Consider the following 20,701-nt stretch of genomic DNA (forward strand, 5'->3'; position numbering starts at 1 on the left):
GTACACACGATCCTTTATGAAGCCCCAAAGGAAAAAAGTCACATGGCATCAGCTCGGGTGAACATGGAGGCCATGCAAAGCAAGCCCTCTCATTGGGCTGCATGCGGCGTATCCAGTGCTTGGGTACAGTGAAGTTCAACCAATTGCGTACTTTCCGCTATACCACTGAGGTGGCACACCATCTTGCTGGAAAATGAAGTTATCTGGCTCATTTTCTTCCAACTGAGGGAAGAGCCATTGCTGCCATTCCTGTAGTGTATCAAGGTAAGAAGTGCCAGTTGCAGTACGTTCACCATAAATTGGAGAGCCCATAAACTTTCTGCCGCGATATGGCAGAAGTGGCGCTCACATTGAACATTTATAAGGTTCTTGTTAAAACTGTTTGAGTTGCTCTTTCATTTGACATATCAATTATAACTGTAAGTTTAATGTAATAAATATTATAAAGCATTAAAACCCTGATATTCATTTATAAACACCCTGTACTTTCAGACATTGTAAATGGACAACAAGTTAAAAATACCACTTGCAGAGAACTGCAGATGCTTCACAGAGAACACAGGCAAAGGATTCACAAAACTACTACAGTGCTAGGCTCTGCATTCATAAGTGGCAAATCTGTGTTGCAATCAGTACCAAATTTTTCATTACCTCCAGAAAGACACTACCTGCAATAATTCAATATTTAGATGAGAGGTACACAATAATTAAGGCATATGCACCAATAAATCAGGATAACAAGAACAATGCAGAAAGTAAAACAGTCCTGAGAACAATGTTGAGACCATCTGATCAAGTGCCTGAGGAAAGCGTAACAATTTTATTAAATTTTTATCCTCAGACTGGTACAGAATGGAGATGAGAACATTTTCTGCCTAAACTGCTATGAAATGTATTTATTCACAACTGGAATTTTGAGTTATGCCATTTTCAAGTGACAGCTTACTGTGAACTAAGTCAAAGTTATTAAATGTCATGCCTAGTGCTTGAAGAGCGGGTATTAAGACATGCAGTATGAAATGACTTTGATAGATATTAGTATATGAAGTACTACCATTGTCTAGGCATACAGATTACAAAGACTCCCACCTTGTAAAGAATATGGAATTTGTAAACACGGTTAACACAAGGAAAGTATTACCTCAAAAGGGATTCAGACATCACACTGAGCTACCACTTGAAAATCGTACAGATGCCAAATTAATTCTGAATAAATACATTTTGTAACAGTCCAGGGAGAAAATGTTTTCATTTATAAATGTCTGTCTGACTGTGGATGTAAGAAAAAAGGAAAAATAGTAAGAAAAAGACATTTAGCTAAATTATTGGCAGATAACCCCCACCCTCACATACACTACTAAAAAGATATGAGGTCCACAATATGATTTGAGAATATCACATAGCTTAAGTGCCAATAACAAAGCACAATTCCAAAAAGATGATGAATTTCAGTCAGACATAGATACCTGATGAAACTGACCATTACCACTGAATAATAAAAGTAAGATTCCTGGCCTAGAATAACTGATAACCATATCCATAGAAGATTCAAAGAAATTCCATGGAAAGTTCAACGAGAAAAATAGTAATACAGCACAAATTCTAAAATACACGAGATATCATGGATGACTAAAGCACGACTGCTTTTATTCAAAATTGTTAAGGAATCTGAAATACAGAAGACAACATGGGTCCTCTTAAAAGAACTACACCCTCATTTGAGATAAGAACAGACTTTAGCCAAGGCAATGCACTAACTCCATTCTTCTCTCAGGCCATACTAGAAAAGTGAATATTGAACAGATGGAGCCATTTCAGAATCTAATACCAGAAGTTGAATACTACTTGGTTAGAAAATGGATAATGTAAAGATTGTCTGTTCAACTTTTGTAGATAATTTAGCAATACTGACTGTGTAGAAAAAACACAAACAGAGAGAAGGAAAAACAGTAGGAAAAGCATGACTACCCATCTCTTCTGATAAGAAGCAGTGAAGTAGTAATGAGTAACAACAGGACTGCAACATCCCAATCAAACAAGAAGTATGGGAGTATCAAGGGAAGACAAATTTAAGGATCTATGAGAAGTCATGTAGCCGAATGGTGGGGAAAATGGAACCACAAGAGGAAGACTATGAAAAATGGATTTTGTATTCAGTTGACAGAAGATGTTTATAGTAAAAATTCAGTCTCCAAAATTGCATAACCTCTGACTTGCAAGCCAGTCATTTGGCCAGAATACACATCTGCATCACAATCACTAATTTCAGATTCAACAAATGATAGAGAAAATTACGAAAAATGAAAGATATTAGGATACAGAACACCAGTACAAACATTTAAATTCAGTAACAATACACAAGTATACATAAATATGTAAGGAAAACTGCCGCCAAAATTTGGAAAAGGAGGGTAATGAGTCTTAGCACATTGAAAAGAATAACTGTGCAGAAGTACTAAATCTTTTTTATTAAAAAAAACCTCATTGGCTTACAGAAGTGCACTAAGGCCTACAAGAAACTTGTATAAATAAGAAAGAAATTGAAAACCAAACCAAATACAGAAACAGAATTGAGTTGATAAATTCTCCACAACAAAATAGTTCCAAAAAGACAAGACACAAACTGGACATCAGGTGAGTGGAAAGAAATAAGCGTACAGATGAAGATGTAGCATAAAGAAATTTAAAACCTTAGCTGGCCTGTAATGGAGCAGGACAATAACATTTTTTGTTCCACATTTGTAATACCTTCTCAGTAAAGCATATTGATGGTATATGTACTGCAAACAAATTACAGCAAGGAGGTCAAAGAGTCTCTGCAAATATGCAGATAACAGTATTTGGAGTGTTTTGTAGGGCTACAGCATTGCTCAGAAGTATTTTTCAGCTGTGTTGTGATGCTGTCAGGACTGCTTGCATGCAGTCATAAGAGCTTCATGCTGCTTTGGTTACATATCTAAAGAACAAGCAAGATCATACAACAACAATGTAAGTATATATTCCTTTAGCTCGAAAGTATGTAACTTGCCTCGATGGTATGGTGTTCATTAACTACAGTTACTCACACATTCACTCAGTGATTGTTTACTTGTAGAGAACTAGAAGTATAGCAAAACAGAACATTTGCTTGATGTGAGACAAGCTGTTTTTGATGTCTTCAAGATTGGGAGGTGGCAGTCTAGCACTGCTAGATAGTATGGCAAATCACAACCGCAAACTAGCGTACACAGTTAATGGCAAAAACAGGAAATAACAGTAACCAATAAGCCAGGGTCAGGTCATCCTGGAAGAAGAGCAAGGAGGAAGGACAGAACGATTTGTAAGGAATCAGCTGCTGCTTCAAGAGAAACATCTCATCAAATAAGGTATGATCTGAAAAGACATAATTGACTGAGCCAATGCAAGTCTACTGTAAAATGTCACCTAGTAACAGGTGATTTACATGATAAATGACACAAACCCACTCATAAATTCAAAAAATAGAGCCAGTATAGAGTTTCCAAGGAAATCCTGAACTTGCAATGCGACGGATAAGTATAAGGTTTTATGGTGTGACAAAAATTAATTTAATGTATTTAATTTCTGATGGTGTGCAGTATACAGGGTGAGTCACTGATTATTGCCACCATGAATAACTCCACAAGTATGATAGGAGATGAAAATGGGATGCTATAGTTTGTTACATATTTTCTGGTAGCAATTATGGAGATGAATCCAATTACGTGTAACAGTTACGTCTTTGAAGGTCAACAAAGGTCATAAACGTGGCATGAACGTCCATTTACAAAGGGTGTTCGAAGTGATGATCATTGGTGTGAATGTAGTGCTGCAATCCTCTTATCATGGATTGGGTGGTATTTCTTATCACATTGGCACTTATCAAACCCCATGCTATGACAATTCTCTCTCACATATTTTCAGGTGTAGTTGGAATGTCTTTATAAACAATGTGTTTTACAAATACCCACAGGAAATAATCCAGAGGCGTCAAGTCTGGCGAACCAGCCAGCCACGATAGACTATCTCCACGTCCAATTCAACGATTTGGGAATTGTCTCTGCAGCTCATTTCTAGCCATCAGTGAAAGATGTGCCGGACGCCCATTGTGTTGATACCACATTCTGTTCCTTGTTCCTAAAGGTATTTCATCCAGTAACAGACCTGATGTTTCTTGCAGGAATGTGGTGTACTTCCTACTATTAATACTACCTTCAGTGAAATAGGTCCCTGTAATTCTGTCGTCCAGGAACCCACACTATACCATCACCGACCATGGGTTTTGGTGTACAACTTTCAGCAATCAACATGGATTTTCAGTTGCCCAATAATGCATGTTATGCTAATTAATTTTGCATGGATCATGAATGTAGCCTGGTCAATAAATAAAATTAAGAAATTTGTCATCCCTCTGAATCTGAAGTTGAGCCCATCAGCAGAATCTAATGTGACACATACAATCCATACCAGTTAATTCTTGGTGGAGACTGATATGATAAGGATGATATTAATGGTGATGCAGAACACGAACAACATTACTCTGGCTCATGCCAGATTCCCTTGCGATTTGACGCAAACTAGCACAAGGATCTCTATTCACAGTGCAAAAGTACCAGCTCTCGCTGAATTTCCTTGTCATTCTCCATAAATGAGAAGCATATCGACTTGTGCTTCGAAGGAATACGTCATTCACATACACTTGATTCGACGATACTAGTGTTACTGTTACTGTTAGTGTTGAATTGCAAAACCGTCAAATGTTGTTTACATGTCAATGAGTAGTTTTGAGTGCCTAAGCCAGAGCCTGGATCTAAATCCAACTGAATGCCTCATATGCACTGAATTGATGCTACTCTAACAAGGTTCAATTTTCTGGTATCTTTCGGACCCATGGTCAAAATTCCCAATTGACCTGTTACAAAAGCTTGTGGATTCAATGCCAAATTGATGTGCAGCTGTGATCAAAGCCCATGGGTATGCAACAAATACTGATTTGTTCTTCAGATCACAAAATAGTTTTATTCTTTTATACTTATAACTACAAATTACTTTTGAGTCAAAAGAATTACTTCTCTCTTGATGTAACGTAACCTTGTTTAAACTATATATGTAGGCTTGTATTAAATAGATTACAATTTCATATTTTTCAATTACCCAATTTTTTCTATTACACACTTATGTTTATGTAATTGTAACTAATGCTTTCTATAAAACATTTTTGAGTGCTACTGTAATAGGACTGTATTTAGACCCATGGTGAGATGAAAGGAGCAGAGCACAAATAATGTTTTGTTCTGCAGATCACTATACGCAATCTGATGACCCTCTGGACAGCAGCAACAATCCTTAAGTAAGCTCATCAGATCAAATCAAAATGCATTCAGAGAAAACAACTACCATATTTTACAGACTGTAAAGTGCACCTGAATTTTCAAGCAATTTTTAAGGAAAGTACATTTGTACATTTTTTTATTAGATTGCAAAGTCAGCCAAAAATTTTTTTAGTTTATAAAACCAAAATGACCTTTAAAGTCACTGCAATTGATTACCTGAACTTTCCTCTTTCCTCAGCGTCATTATCCTCTTTATATGTAAGGGGGTCTTCACTACCATTAAGAGCATTATTTATGCCACCCTTCTTGAGAGATTTAACAATGATATTTTCTCTCACTGTAGATCATCACTGCTTTATTGACTGACACACTTGTTTGTAGATCATTTTAGGACTCCCTTTGTCATGAATTCATGTCGGGCTTAATCCATTATCCACTTGTTCCATTCCTCTTCCATTAACACTTTAAATACACTGCAGTGCCACAGAAACTGGTATAAGCATGTGTATTCAAAGACAGATACGTAAACAAGCCGAATATCACACTGCGGTCGGCAATACATATATAAGACTACAAGTGTCTGACACCGACGATGTATCAGTTACTGCTGTGACAATGGCATTTAATTAAGATTTAATCGAGTCTGAAAGTGGTGTTATAGCCAGAGCATGAGTGATGGGACACAGCATTTCTGAGGTATCAGTGAAGTCGGGATCTTCCCGTATGACCATTTCACAAGCATACAGTGATTATCAGGAATCCATTAAAATATAAAATTTCTAACATCGCTGTGGCTGGAAAAAGATACTGCATGAATGGGACCAAGGAAAAATGAAGAGAATCATTCAACATGATGGAAGGGCAATCCTTGCACAAATTGTTGCATGTTTCAATGCTGGGCCATCAAAAAGTATCAGCACGCAAACCATTCAACAATACATCATTGATATGGGCTTTAGAGCCAAAGGCCCACTCGTGCACAGTTGATGACCGCACGACACAAAGCATTACGTATCCCCTTGGCCTGCGAACACTGAGATTGGACTGTTGATTACTGGAAAAATGTTGCTTTGTCAGTTGAGTCTCATTTCAAATTGTATTGAGCAGATGGATGTGTACTGGTATGGAGACAGCCTCAAGAATCTATGGACCTTGCTTGTCGGCAGGGAACTGTTCAAGCTGGTGGAGGTTCTGTAATGGTGCGAGGCATGTGCTGGAGTGATATGGGACACCTGATCCATCTAGATATGACTGACAGGTGACACACACATAAGCATCCTGTCTGATCATATGCATCCATTCACGTTCATTGTACATTCCAGATGTACTTGCACAATTCCAGCAGGACAATGTGACACACGTCCAGAACTAGAGTGGATCCATGAACACTCTTCTGAGAAACACTTCTGCTGGCCACCAAATTCCCCCGACATTAACATTATTAAGCATATCTGGGATGTCTTGCAACATGCTCTTCAGGAAAGATCTCCACTCCCTCATACTGTTTCTGATTTATGGTCAGTCCTGCAAGATTCATGGTGTCAATTCTCCCCCAGCACAATTTCGGAAATTATCTGAGTCCATGCTATGTCGTGTTGTGGCACTTCTGCATGCTCACTGGGACCCTACATGATATTAGGCAGGTGTACCAGCTTCCTTGGCTCTTCAGTGTAGTGTATTTGTCAAGACATCAAGAAGTTGCCATTGTGAAGTAAGTCATCCTGCAATAACAGCTACCTCTGTATTTAACTGTCTCAATTTCTTTTTCACAGAATCTTACAAATGACTAGTAAAGTGATCTAGCACTACAAGAAAGTTCTTCTTCAATGAAGTGACTTTCATCTGCTTCAACACACTGTTAAACCATAATTTCATACCAGCCTCGTCCATCCAATCCTTGTCACGTATGTGAACACCACCTGGCTGTATTGCACAAGGTTTCGACACTGTTTAGCACATGAGAATGATCACTGGATTAAGTTTAATACCATCAACATAACACGATGGAACAACAGTGTAGTGCATTTTCTCATGTTCACTTGTTTTTATAGTTATCGTTTAACACCTTTCATGGCAACACTTTTGTTACTTGGCCCATCAACTCTTTGTTCACTATTTTAGTTCCACAATGGTTTTCTTTCAATGTTGTATAATGTGATGGAAAGATAATACTCTCTCTTCATACTCTTATGGCATTTTATGAAATGTTTCGGTCTTGGTTGACATGGTAAGTCCATTGTGCTTCCAAAACCTGTAGCACCAAACATTTTCACCCAGAATATCTGTTAATTTCCACTGTAGCATTAGCTTACAAGCATTTACTTGAGTCATTTTTCTAGCAATTCCAATAACATTTAGATGGTGTACTTGAATCCATTTCAATACATCATCTTCTAGTTTTAGCCATTTTGCATTCAGTCCTCTATTTGCACATTTAGCCTTCCTCAAGTTTTTCAGTTCTTCTTTACTAGCCTGCCAATAGCAAATGGTTTTTTTCTGTTGCTGGATGACTGAAACGCTGCTCAGCTGTTCTGTTTCCGTGTTGTTCTGCACATGCTATTACTTTCTATTTATAGCCTACATCATATGAATACCTTTTATTTTTTCCATTGTGAAACTAGCTACTAAAGAAAATATTCTTCTGTTACCAATAACACAAATCACTTTCAATTCAAGTTCGCTGGCACTGTAGACTGCAATGATGCATCACAGGCTAGACACTGTTCTGGGTTTGTGATCTCGAGGCACGAGGGAGACACTGTTAGCAACCTTGTGAATCCCTGTAACTTATGTTCATTGCATCAGTGCACTGCTGCGGCCAAATTAAATCCAATGTTGCTAGATAGAAATATATTATCTGCAACACTGCCTATATGGCAATTTTTATGGCAACCAGGAATTTTGACTCAAACACTGGACTTGTTATATTAAATTTGGAGGCAATTTTTTGAAGAAACAAATGAACTTTGCAATCCATAATATATGGTGTAAAGTCTTTGTGAGCACCACTGGAAATTAATTTGAACAAATAATTAAGGTAACTGAAAATTTATCATGCATTCCAACTTTCAAAACTACAAGTGAGACTAATGTGAATCTAACATAAAATGCATAGCACTGATTGACACTGAACATTTCTCATTTAAGGGGACCACACCCTGCCTATCTAACCCATGTTAATTTAGGAAAGTATTTGACCCATCTCTGAAAAAACTATTTGATGCAGGACCTTAATATTTTTACTGTATGTTACATGATACTAATAGAGTCAACTGTACTAAAATCTACTTTATCCATTCTATAGTTTTTAAGAAATACTTTTTTTAATTTATTAACAAAAAATATTAAGTTTTTTCTGCAGAAAATATTTTTTGTGCACTTCCTAATGGGGGAATATTAATGAATTTAGTACCAGAGGTGGCTCTTTATGTTATGCAGAGTATCTGAAAATTTCATTCATTTATCCATGGTAGTTTCTGATATAATGGGGCATATGTACTGAAAATTTTAGTTTGCAGGAAATTGACTTAAAAAACTTTTGAAATTTGTTTCTTACAGTTAATTAAAACTGTCCTGCTGCATATGATGGCATGGCCTCTAGCAGGTCTTACAGCTTCTTTTTCACCTTCCTGGATGTTTGTCGTGCTTTCTTGGCCTTGTTAGATGCAGACCTGTCTGCGTCGGCTATCCTCATTTTATCGCAATGTTGCAGCCCAGTTATCGTATTTTCACCAGGGATAATTCCCAGCTTTTTCAGTACCCAACACTTTCCAGTATTACCGCAACTGAATGTAATAACAGCATCATGAACCCCTAGTTTCATTGTATGCATCACTACAAATACAGTTTTAGGAAGGCGGTTCCAAATTATGCTGTTTAAACTTTCATTTGGATTCTGTGTCTGCCCATGCAGACATTTCCTTAGAAGGTCAGGATGAGCCAAGTCACTCAAAATAGGTTTCATTGCTGTAATAACAGCAGCAGGAAGAGAATGCTGGTGAGAATAAGATTCTCCAGTTGCCTGAGCCCTATTGTATTTGCACCACAAATTTTCACCTGATGGACACAATCCATGACATGGCTTATCATCAGTAGAAGACTTATGGAAGAATATGGTCCAAACATCTCTCTTCATTGCTTCCAGATTTTCTTTATTTCTCCTAATTGCCTGCCCATAGTATACGTGCAAGTTTTCTATTTCAGTTTTAGTTAACTAACCCCGTCCGGTCAACAATTTCCCATCTTATAATTTTTCCTCAGCCTTGTTCCCAAACATTTTTGAATATAGCCTACACATTCTATTTTGCTAATAATGGCATCTCCATATGAGAACACCACATTGTTGTACTCCTTACTGTCACCATCGCCCAAATATTTGGTGTACCATACTCCTCTTGTTGTACTCCATGAACTTCCATACCACCACTTGTTCCTCTAAAAACAGCCATACAGTTTTGTTCTTTATGTTCATTGACTTTACAACATTTGCAATATTTAGACATTATCCCCACATCTAACACTTTACCGGTGTCTACACTTGTGGCAATCACTACTCCATTCAGAGAAGTATGTCCTCTTTTCTGCCAACTTTCATCAAGTGCAACTGCAATATTCAAACATCCATCATTTTGTTCCACTGCTTCCCTAGCAGGCAGTTTCATGCTTTCCTCACTGACCTCACATTCAGCTTTCTCTAATATTGCAGTCAGTTTTTCAAATTTATTTGGCAGTTGATGTAAGTTCATCACTGAACAAAATTTTTTCCCTGCAGCCATGGCCTTGCCAATGGATTGTAAGGCATAAACTAACCTAGTATTGATTTAATAAGGGCCACTTGCATCTGGTTTTGAAGAACTCATAAATGAAATCATAGCTGAGTATTTAGTGCAAATTAAATCTAAAGCAATTACTAGGCCTTTTCTCCCACTGGCACTGACAAATTTTCACTCTGACTCACCACACTGTCTACATTGTACAAATTTAGAAATTACATCTGATAATATTTTTAAATTTATAATAATGTAACTGCACTCCTTGTCACAGTGAATTTATTGTAACTCTCTTGAAATGGTGAGAGCTTCTTTGATGATTCACTTGTTGAAGAATTACAATTAGAAACATCGTTGCCAGGCGACATAACCTCCTGTACAGAAAGCTTTCTAAACTTCTTTCCTCTAAAGTATTGTTTCTTGAAAATGCCTTTACGTTTTGTCATCTTCAATTAACACAACAAAACACACGTAACCAAGCACTGCAAACGTAAGTATAACAACTACTCACAATCACACTTGAACAAAACTAACCATGTGTTTGAAAGCGCATTGTTTACAAACAGGAGAAATAAAAGAATACTGACCGTTGCATTCCAAGGATAGCCAACACACTCGGGAGTAAAAAAAAATCCCTATGTACAATGTAGGGGATATAAAGATCTAAAATATATGCAGAAAAATGTGTGACAGAAAAGTGGGCATGGCACAAAAAACCCGTGGTAAGAAAATGCTCTTTAAAAAAAAATTTTCAGCAAAATCCTTTTCAGAGTACTTAAACAAAACCTTAATCTATCGAAATATGATGAAAACCGAAAATCGATTTTTTTCGACCTGAACGTCGGTGTGGTCCCCTTCACATTGAAACACAAACAGATACACATTTAATATTTTGCTCTGGTGAACTATATTCCTCCCTAGTGAAGAGACAAGCTGATAACCTGCTATCCTTTGGGACTACTTTCCTGTGAGAAAAAGCCATCAACTGTGAGGCAATATTTAAAGTCACATTCATACAACTTTTGCTCTAGTATGTTTAAGGAATTTTAGGACTTTTCCAAGGTTAATGCTATGATGGCAAGTAGAATTTTTGTCACACATTTAAACATACTCACCAATTCATTGAAGAACAAAAGGTGAATGTGACCAAAATATAAGTGAGGAACAGCAATAAACAAAGGATTAGACAAATCAAATACTCTAACTCTGCTGACTGATCTCTCAAAAAATTAGTTGCATAGCTAACTGTTAATTTGTCACTTTCCAGCTATAAAATATTATTCACAAATATTACATAGAAAAACACTAAAATTGAATTCAACAGTACTATATCAAACTGTGCATCTCAACTTCAAGAGTTAAATATAGCACTGTGTAGTTTTTCATTAAATAATTCTTATAAACACTGATTACAATAATGCTAAATTGTACTACTGGTAACCCAAAACTGCCACAAGCATAAACAATACATCAAACTGTACAGTGAAGACATAGTTCGTCTGGAACTCAACTGGATCCAGGGTGTCTACAATTTGACTAAAACTACTCAATTAATTTGACCAGAGCTAAATATACTCCACAATTCCATACACCAAAAGACAGCATATTTTACACTACACCCTTATCCTTAGGGAATGTGTGTTATGTACGTTTCTGGCAAAATTACTAGTATGCAGTGTGATCAATATATGTCCAGTTCAATTGGCTGTAATTCAAACTTGGTATGTGCTACATACACTCCTGGAAATTGAAATAAGAACACCGTGAATTCATTGTCCCAGGAAGGGGAAACTTTATTGACACATTCCTGGGGTCAGATACATCACATGATCACACTGACAGAACCACAGGCACATAGACACAGGCAACAGAGCATGCACAATGTCGGCACTAGTACAGTGTATATCCACCTTTCGCAGCAATGCAGGCTGCTATTCTCCCATGGAGACGATCGTAGAGATGCTGGATGTAGTCCTGTGGAACGGCTTGCCATGCCATTTCCACCTGGCGCCTCAGTTGGACCAGCGTTCGTGCTGGACGTGCAGACCGCGTGAGACGACGCTTCATCCAGTCCCAAACGTGCTCAATGGGGGACAGATCCGGAGATCTTGCTGGCCAGGGTAGTTGACTTACACCTTCTAGAGCACGTTGGGTGGCACGGGATACATGCGGACGTGCATTGTCCTGTTGGAACAGCAAGTTCCCTTGCCGGCCTAGGAATGGTAGAACGATGGGTTCGATGACGGTTTGGATGTACCGTGCACTATTCAGTGTCCCCTCGACGATCACCAGTGGTGTGCGGCCAGTGTAGGAGATCGCTCCCCACACCATGATGCCGGGTGTTGGCCCTGTGTGCCTCGGTCGTATGCAGTCCTGATTGTGGCGCTCACCTGCACGGCACCAAACACGCATACGACCATCATTGGCACCAAGGCAGAAGTGACTCTCATCGCTGAAGACGACACGTCTCCATTCGTCCCTCCATTCACGCCTGTCGCGACACCACTGGAGGCGGGCTGCATGATGTTGGGGCGTGAGCGGAAGACGGCCTAACGGTGTGCGGGACCGTAGCCCAGCTTCATGGAGACGGTTGCGAATGGTCCTCGCCGATACCCCAGGAGCAACAGTGTCCCTAATTTGCTGGGAAGTGGCGGTGCGGTCCCCTACGGCACTGCGTAGGATCCTACGGTCTTGGCGTGCATCCATACGTCGCTGCGGTCCGGTCCCAGGTCGACGGGCACATGCACCTTCCGCCGACCACTGGCGACAACATCGATGTACTGTTGAGACCTCACGCCCCACGTGTTGAGCAATTCGGTGGTACGTCCACCCGGCCTCCCGCATGCCCACTATACGCCCTCGCTCAACCTAAAGCACCATGTAAATGAGCAGGAAATTATGATCTCAAACTAATATGACACACTTGTTTGTGTAGAAATATTCACTTGTATTTACTTATTGTAACAGTTGCATATGATGGCAGTTTATCATGTTTTCCTGATATTTAATGTAATATTTATCTTAGAATGTTCCTAAAGTGACCAGCATGGGGAGGTGCTGCTCTCAAACCAGGCTTCACAAAATCCTCACTACAGTACCAACTAACCAAGGAGGTATGTTGAGGAAGGAGGATGGGGAAAATACAGAGACAGGACGAGACACTGGAACTACTACTCAAAACGCATTTTCCTCAATATGCTCTGGCAGATAACATATGTTGTTGTTGTTGTTGTTGTTGTTGTTGTTGTCTTCAGTCCTGAGACAGGTTTGATGCAGCTCGCCATGCTCCCCTATCCTGTGCAAATTTCTTCATCTCCCAGTACCTACTGCAACCTACATCCTTCTGAATCTGCTTAGTGTATTCATCTCTGTGTCTCCCTCTACGATTTTTACCCTCCACCCTGCCCTCCAATGCTAAATTTGTGATCCCTTGATGCCTCAGAACATGTCCTACCAACCGGTCCCTTCTTCTTGTCAAGTTGTGCCACAAACTCCTCTTCTCCCCAAGTCTATTCAATACCTCCTCATTAGTTATGTGATCTACCCATCTAATCTTCAGCATTCTTCTGTAGCACCACATTTCGAAAGCTTCTATTCACTTCCCGTCCAAACTATTTATCGTCCATGTTTCACTTCCACACATGGCTACACTCCATACAAATACTTTCAGAAACGACTTCCTAACAGTTAAATCTATACTCGATGTTAACAAATTTCTCTTCTTCAAAAACGCTTTCCTTGCCTTTGGCAGTCTACATTTTATATCTTCTCTACATCGACCATCATCAGTTATTTTGCTCCCCAATTAGCAAAATTCCTTTACTACTTTAAGTGTGTCATTTCCTAATCTAATTCCCTCAGCATCACCCGACTTAATTCGACTACATTCCATTTCCTCGTTTTGCTTTTGTTGATGTTCATCTTATATCCTCCTTTCAAGACACTGTCCATTCCATTCAACTGCTCTTCGAAGTCCTTTGCTGTCTCAGACAGAATTACAATGTCATTGGCGAACTTCAAAGTTTTTATTTCTTCTCCATGGATTTTAATACCTACTCCGAATTTTTCTTTTGTTTCCTTTACTGCTTGCTCAATATACAGATTGAATAACATTGGGGAGAGGCTACAACCCTGTCTCACTCCCTTCCCAACCACTGCTTCCCTTTCATACCCCTCCACTCTTATAACTGCCATCTGGTTTCTGTACAAATTGTAAATAGCCTTTCGCTCCCTGTATTTTACCCCTGCCACCTTTAGAATTTGAAACAGAGTATTCCAGTCAACATTGTCAAAAGCTTTCTCTAAGTCAACAAATGCTAGAAACATAGGTTTGCTTTTCCTTAATCTTTCTTCTAAGATAAGTTGTAAGGTCAGTATTGCCTCACGTGTTCCAACATTTCTACGGAATCCAAACTGATCTTCCCCGAGGTCAGCTTCTATCAGTTTTTCCATTCGTCTGTAAAGAATTCGCGTTAGTATTTTGCAGCTGTGACTTATTAAACTGATAGTTCGGTAATCTTCACATCTGCCAACACCTGCTTTCTTTGGGATTTGAATTATTATATTCTTCTTGATGTCTGAGGGTACTTCGCCTGTCTCATACATCTTGCTCACCAGATGGTAGAGTTTTGTCAGGACTGGCTCTCCCAAGGCTGTCAGTAGTTCTAATGGAATGTTGTCTACTCCCGGGGCCTTGTTTTGGCTCAGGTCTTTCAGTGCTGTGTCAAACTCTTCATGCAGTATCGTATCTCCCATTTCATCTTCATCTACATTCTCTTCCATTTCTATAATATTGTCCTCAAGTACATTGCCCTTGTATAGACCCTCTATATACTCCTTCCACCTTTCTGCTCTCCCTTCTTTGGTTAAGACTGGGTTTCCATCTGAGCTCTTGATATTCATGCAAGTGGTTCTCTTTTCTCCAAAGGTCTCTCTAATTTTCCTGTAGGCAGTGTCTATCTTACCCCTAGTGAGATAAGCTTCTACATCCTTACATTTGTCCTCTAGCCATGCCTGCTTAGCCATTTTGCACTTCAGAACATATACCAGAACAGAATGGTTCTCAGGCACTGGAAGAGAGGACTGGAAATCGGCCAAGGAGTGTCGATTTCAGTAAAATCCACTGGGCGGTTGTAACATTCTAACCAGTTACGTCACCTGGCCCAGATGGAATCTTTCCAGCTCTCTTGAAACAAGTAGGAGAGAATTTTATAAGAGTCCTGTGCGGGTTATTCAGGATTAGCCTAGCAGTGGGAGTCATTCCCAATGCCTGGACGGCAGTGAAGGTTGTCTTTATTCCAAAGACAGGGAGAATTGATCATACCAAGGCCAAGGATATGAGACCAATCAGTCTGGTTAATGTACATGTTGGGGAGAGTAGGCTAACTAGGGCTCCTCTACATTCAAACTAACACACATATCAACCAGGTAAATCATGTGAAACAGCTCTCCAATTTGTTGGAAAGGTGGAAAAAGCACTTCACTTCCAAGAAATAGCCCTCTGCATCTTCTTTGACATCGAGGGGGCTTTTAGTAACACAGCCTTTGATTCCATGTTTAGGGCAGCAGAGATGCATGACCTTGTGACCATAATGTGTAGGTGGACTAGGGCCATGCATAGTGGAAGGAGGGTAGAAGCCACGATTATGAATGAAAAGATGGTAATTAAAACCACTATAGGCTGTCCACAAGGAGTAGTTTTGTCCACTTTATTGTGGAATCTAGTGATGAACGAGCTCACTCAGGAACTAAATTCCAGACAATGCCTTTACGAAGGATATGTAGGTGACCTTTTCATAGAATACTTGGCAAATTTACTGACACATTGGGAATATGGCATAAGCTGCACTAGACATTGTGCAAGACTGGTGCATTAAACAGGACCTAAGGGGTAACCCTAAGAAGACTGCTGTGGTACAAATCACAAAGAAGCATATCCAACACTCAAATTGGAATCCAAAGCTTTTTGATGAAACTCTACCTGTGAAGGGGATAGTGAATTATCTAGAGGTAACCTTAGATGAGAAACTAGCTTGGACTCCTCACACGAAGCGCACTGCTCCAAGGTGAAAGGTACTCTAATGAGTACCAGAAGGGCTTGTGGCAAAAACTGGGGCCTAAGACCGTGAGGTATGCACTGGATATACATGACAGTGGTTACACTTAGGGCCTCATATGGGGCTGTAGTGTCGTGGAAGAAGGTTGCAGCTAAGGAGCTTGCTAAGGTGCAGAGACTGGCCTGCTACACCATAACAGGCAGAATTAGTAGCACACCAACTGCTGGGATGGAAGCCATGCTGGATATGCTTCCACTATACCTTAATGTTAAGATGGACGCAGCATCTGGTGCATACAGACTCAAAACTGGTAAAACCTGCATCTCATTGGGGTATCCAGACACACACACTAAAATAGTGAGTGAGGCAAATATAGGAATAGCTGGGGAAATGCCAGCCGACTATATAGTAACTCCCAACTGCTTCAACAAGCCTTACATTATAATTCGAAGCACAGAGCAGTGGGAAAAAACAGTTTGACACCATACGGGGGACACTGTCTGGTTCATTGATGGGTCGAAATGACACCAAGGTACTGGGACCAGGTTTTACGGGGTTCAACCAAGACTGGTGGGCATCATCTCTCTAGGAAAACTGGCCTCGGTATTCCAAGCTGAAATTATTGCAATCAGGGTGTGCGTAGAGGAGAATATTCATAGGTGCTACAAGTACCATAGCATGTACATCTAATCAGACAGCCAGGCAACCCTGAAATCATTGGCAGCTCCTGCAACAAGGTCTAACATTATTGCATAATGTCACAGGGCTATGGTGGAGCTAGGGGGAAGCAATAGGATAAAACTGATGTGGGTCCCTGTCCACTCGGGGATCGGTGGCAATGAATCAGCCAACAGATTGGCCAGGCTGAAGGCAAAGACTCCATTCACTGGACTGGAACCTGTCCTGACAATCACCAAGGCTATGATCTAACTAGAACTACGGAACTGGCTTAGAATACAGCACATAGAATACTGAACCACGGTCTGTAAGTAAAATCATGGTAAGGTAATGATGTCAAAGCCATGTTTTAAAAGAAGCTCTGTAATCCATGGCTTGAACAGGAAAGAGATTAAACTCATGATTGAACTGATGACCATCCATGGGAACTTCAAGAAACACCTACATACAATGGGTATAATGGAAGGAGACCCGAAATGTAGCATCTGTGATGACAGTGAAGAAACTGCATCACACCTAATCTTTGAATGCACGGCATTGGAGAGCAGGAAAGACAGAATTCTCAGGGCAACTAGAAGTGAAGAAATTGTGTCTAACAAAGAACTGGCAAAGGGACTCCTTGCACTATCTAAGGGCACTGGTCAGCTTCACACGATATACAGGCAGCAATACCACACAAACTGTTTTGGTGCAGGCAGTGCCAGGTTATACCACAGCTGTTTTAGCTTCCCTGCCAAAATCAAATCAAGTCAATCATACTTAGTGAATCTGTGTTTAGGTTTTTTTGTTACAAATTAAATATTATGCAGTGTGATCAAGATGGGTCCAGTTCAATTGGTTGTAATTCAAACTTGGTATATGTTACATAGTAATCTAAAGCACCATGTAAATAAGCAGGAAATTATCTCATCTGATATGACAAACTTGTCTGTATAGAAATATTTCCTTCTATTCACTTATCTTAACAGCTGCATATGATGGCAGTTTATCATATTTTCACTGATATTTAATGTAATATTTATCTTAGAATGTTTGGTAAGGTTCTAAAGTGACCAGTAGGGGAAGGCACTTATTTCAAGTTGTTTGGCTTCAACAAAAACATGTACTTTCAATCATTATTATTTTAATTTACTTTGTACGATGCATTGAAGATGACTAGCATGGTATGGTTTGTTTAGGTTTTAAATAAGCAGTGCTGCTGTGCCTCATCGTCTATGGTAATATATTGGTGTTTCTCATGTAGTCTGGGCCAGTGAACTGTTACTGTTACGTCTGCGTAGGTTCAGACAGTAATTGAATGCAAGTCTCTGGGCAACCAACCAGTTGTGACATTTCAACTCTAAAATTGTATGGGTGATAGGATTTTGAGCACAACATGACAATTTTCCCATTTTCTCATTACACTGAATTGTTGTATGTTTTTGTCACTGACAAACTTTCACTTTGTGCAAGTGATAGTTCTGTTTTGTACTGATCTTAGACAGACAGTGACACAGGGTCAAAGATGACCTTATATTAATACATAGTTGGAATTTAGATTCTAGTTCTGATTTCACATTAGCTTATGTAACTGGAAAATCTTCAAATATTCATAATTATTCACATAACTGAACTGCATTATCTTCAATCTGAAGTGTTACACCTTGCTATGTGAACCTATATAATTCAATTTAATGATTTTAAGTATGGCCATTGACAGTACACACCATTCAATTTAAATTTGCCACTGTGTTTAGATTTCCTTATTATTTAGTTTTCACCGCATTTAAAATCAGTTTATACAACTTTTTTATGTATACATTAACTATTGCAATATATGCCTAACTTCATACTTTCAGATGTTGCTTGACTGACAAAAACTAGTGGACACAGCTGGTGCTTTTAACAGGGTAGATACTCGGTGGTGGATGGCCTTGACCCACGCATGGGACTGTAGAGGTACATTCCGACATTGGCTTTGTGCACTAGCTTGAAACTCAATACATCATAGGACCAGTTTCAAAGCATTAACATTATGCATCTTGATTGAGATTCCTCAGTAAGGTGTCAGCTCACAGTGTCAGTAGCAGGACTGAAATCACCATCAGTGACCCTACTGGAGCACAAACTGAAGGTAACAGGCACAAGGCCAAAATAATCAATTTGCTCATCCAAATTTATTTCATCACGGAATATTGTAATGGAGTTCCTCCTTTCAGTACCGGCATTAACATCAAAATGACAGACTTTGAGATGATCAATTTTTGTTGGTTTTCTGTTTAACTACTTAATAGAAAAAAGGCACCTGGACCATATGAAATGACCGTACAATATCACTCATAAAATGAAAAACAAACTGCCTTCCGTCACAAGTTGCGTTTATTTACTGCATTATGCATTTCGAGCCATGGAGGCTCATCTTCAGGTGCTTTTTAGTGATTTACATCAGCTTTTTAGTTGTTTGCCTGTTGATATTACATTTTTGTGTTACAACATGGTGTATTGTAGATGTAAGTTTAACAGCGTTAATAATATGAAACTAACTTACGGTTTAACTTTGTATGATGTCTGCTTCTGTTGTACAGTTGGTATACACAATACACATCTTTGGTTTTGCAGTACATACTGGGATATATACATAGTCACACACTTTTTCGCACATTGTAGTAGCAGAATGTAAACATGTCAAAGATTCTCGTTCATACAGATGTTCTACTTCTAAATATAATCGATTTTCTTATTTCACAGTAGATAATATGATATAGTATTATAAGTACACAGGTATTATTAAAATAATTATTGGGCACCATGTTGTAGGTTGTCAGCTATTTGTACTATTATAGATTTGATTCCTCAGGAAAGAAAAATAAACTTTTAAAGGTGTAGAAAAAATTGTGGCTGTTAAACTCTGTTTGTTCATTCAACAAGTTTTCGGAATATTTTTCTTTGTGTAGCATTATTTCTAACTGTTCTAGTAGATTAAGTTTTTTACTGTTGGGTTCTGTGTGAAGTACAGTTAGATTGTTGTGGATGTCATCACGTCTGTGTTTATTAATATACATGTGGTTAGCTATTTTAGATTTTTCAAAATGGTTTAGTCGAAAGGTGTCAGTGTGTTCTTTATACCGTGTGTGGAAGGTTCTTACAATTTTTCCTATGTAAAATGCAGGGCAACTGTTACATTGTAATTTATATATTCCACTGTGTTGTGTTATTGGCTTGTTTGTGTTCACTGTGTGAGGTAAGTGGTATCCAAGTTTGCTGTTTGTGGAAAAAGATATTTTAATTTTTTTGTGATATTGCGCTTGAGTATGGAATGCCTGTGAAGATTTGTTTTGTGTCGGAGTTTTCTTTTCAGTGTTTTTGTGAGTGATGTTGGTCTGAATTTTTCTAGATAGTTTATCAATTGATTTTACAGAGTAACCATTATTTACTGCAATTGTTTTGTTAGTATCTATTTCTTGTGTTAGTGCTTTGGGTTTTAAAGGTAATGGATGTGCCCTGTTCAACACTGATCTAAATGCAGCATACTTATGTGTGTTCGGGTGGCATGAAGATTCATGTATTGTGATGTGAGTGTAAGTTGGTTTTCGGTAAATGTACAAATTATGTTCTTGTTGTTCGATCACAATTGTGAGGCCTAAGAAATTTATGGATTGATTTGTTTCATGTTCTATTGTGAACTTTATTTTATTGTGGAGTGAGTTGAATGATGTGACGAGTTCTTCAAGTTCATCTTTAGTGTCATCAAATAAGGGTAGTTTGTCATCTACATATCTCTTGTAATACACAATTTTTTGAACAATTTTATTTTCTCCTTTGAAAAACTTATTCTCTAAGTAGTTGATGAAAATGTCAGCTGGGAAACTTGAAATGCAGTTACCCATAG

At 38.8% G+C, this 20,701-nt stretch overlaps 1 protein-coding gene across 8 annotated transcripts in view; it reads right to left on the minus strand.

Annotated features, from left to right (window-relative positions):
• LOC126213525 (zinc finger protein 729-like) overlaps positions 1-20,701 on the minus strand; it is a 149,746-nt gene that overhangs the window by 26,323 nt on the left and 102,722 nt on the right. The window lies entirely within an intron of this gene.

The sequence above is a fragment of the Schistocerca nitens genome, chromosome 11 (genome assembly GCF_023898315.1).
Source record: "Schistocerca nitens isolate TAMUIC-IGC-003100 chromosome 11, iqSchNite1.1, whole genome shotgun sequence".
NCBI lineage: Eukaryota > Metazoa > Arthropoda > Insecta > Orthoptera > Acrididae > Schistocerca > Schistocerca nitens.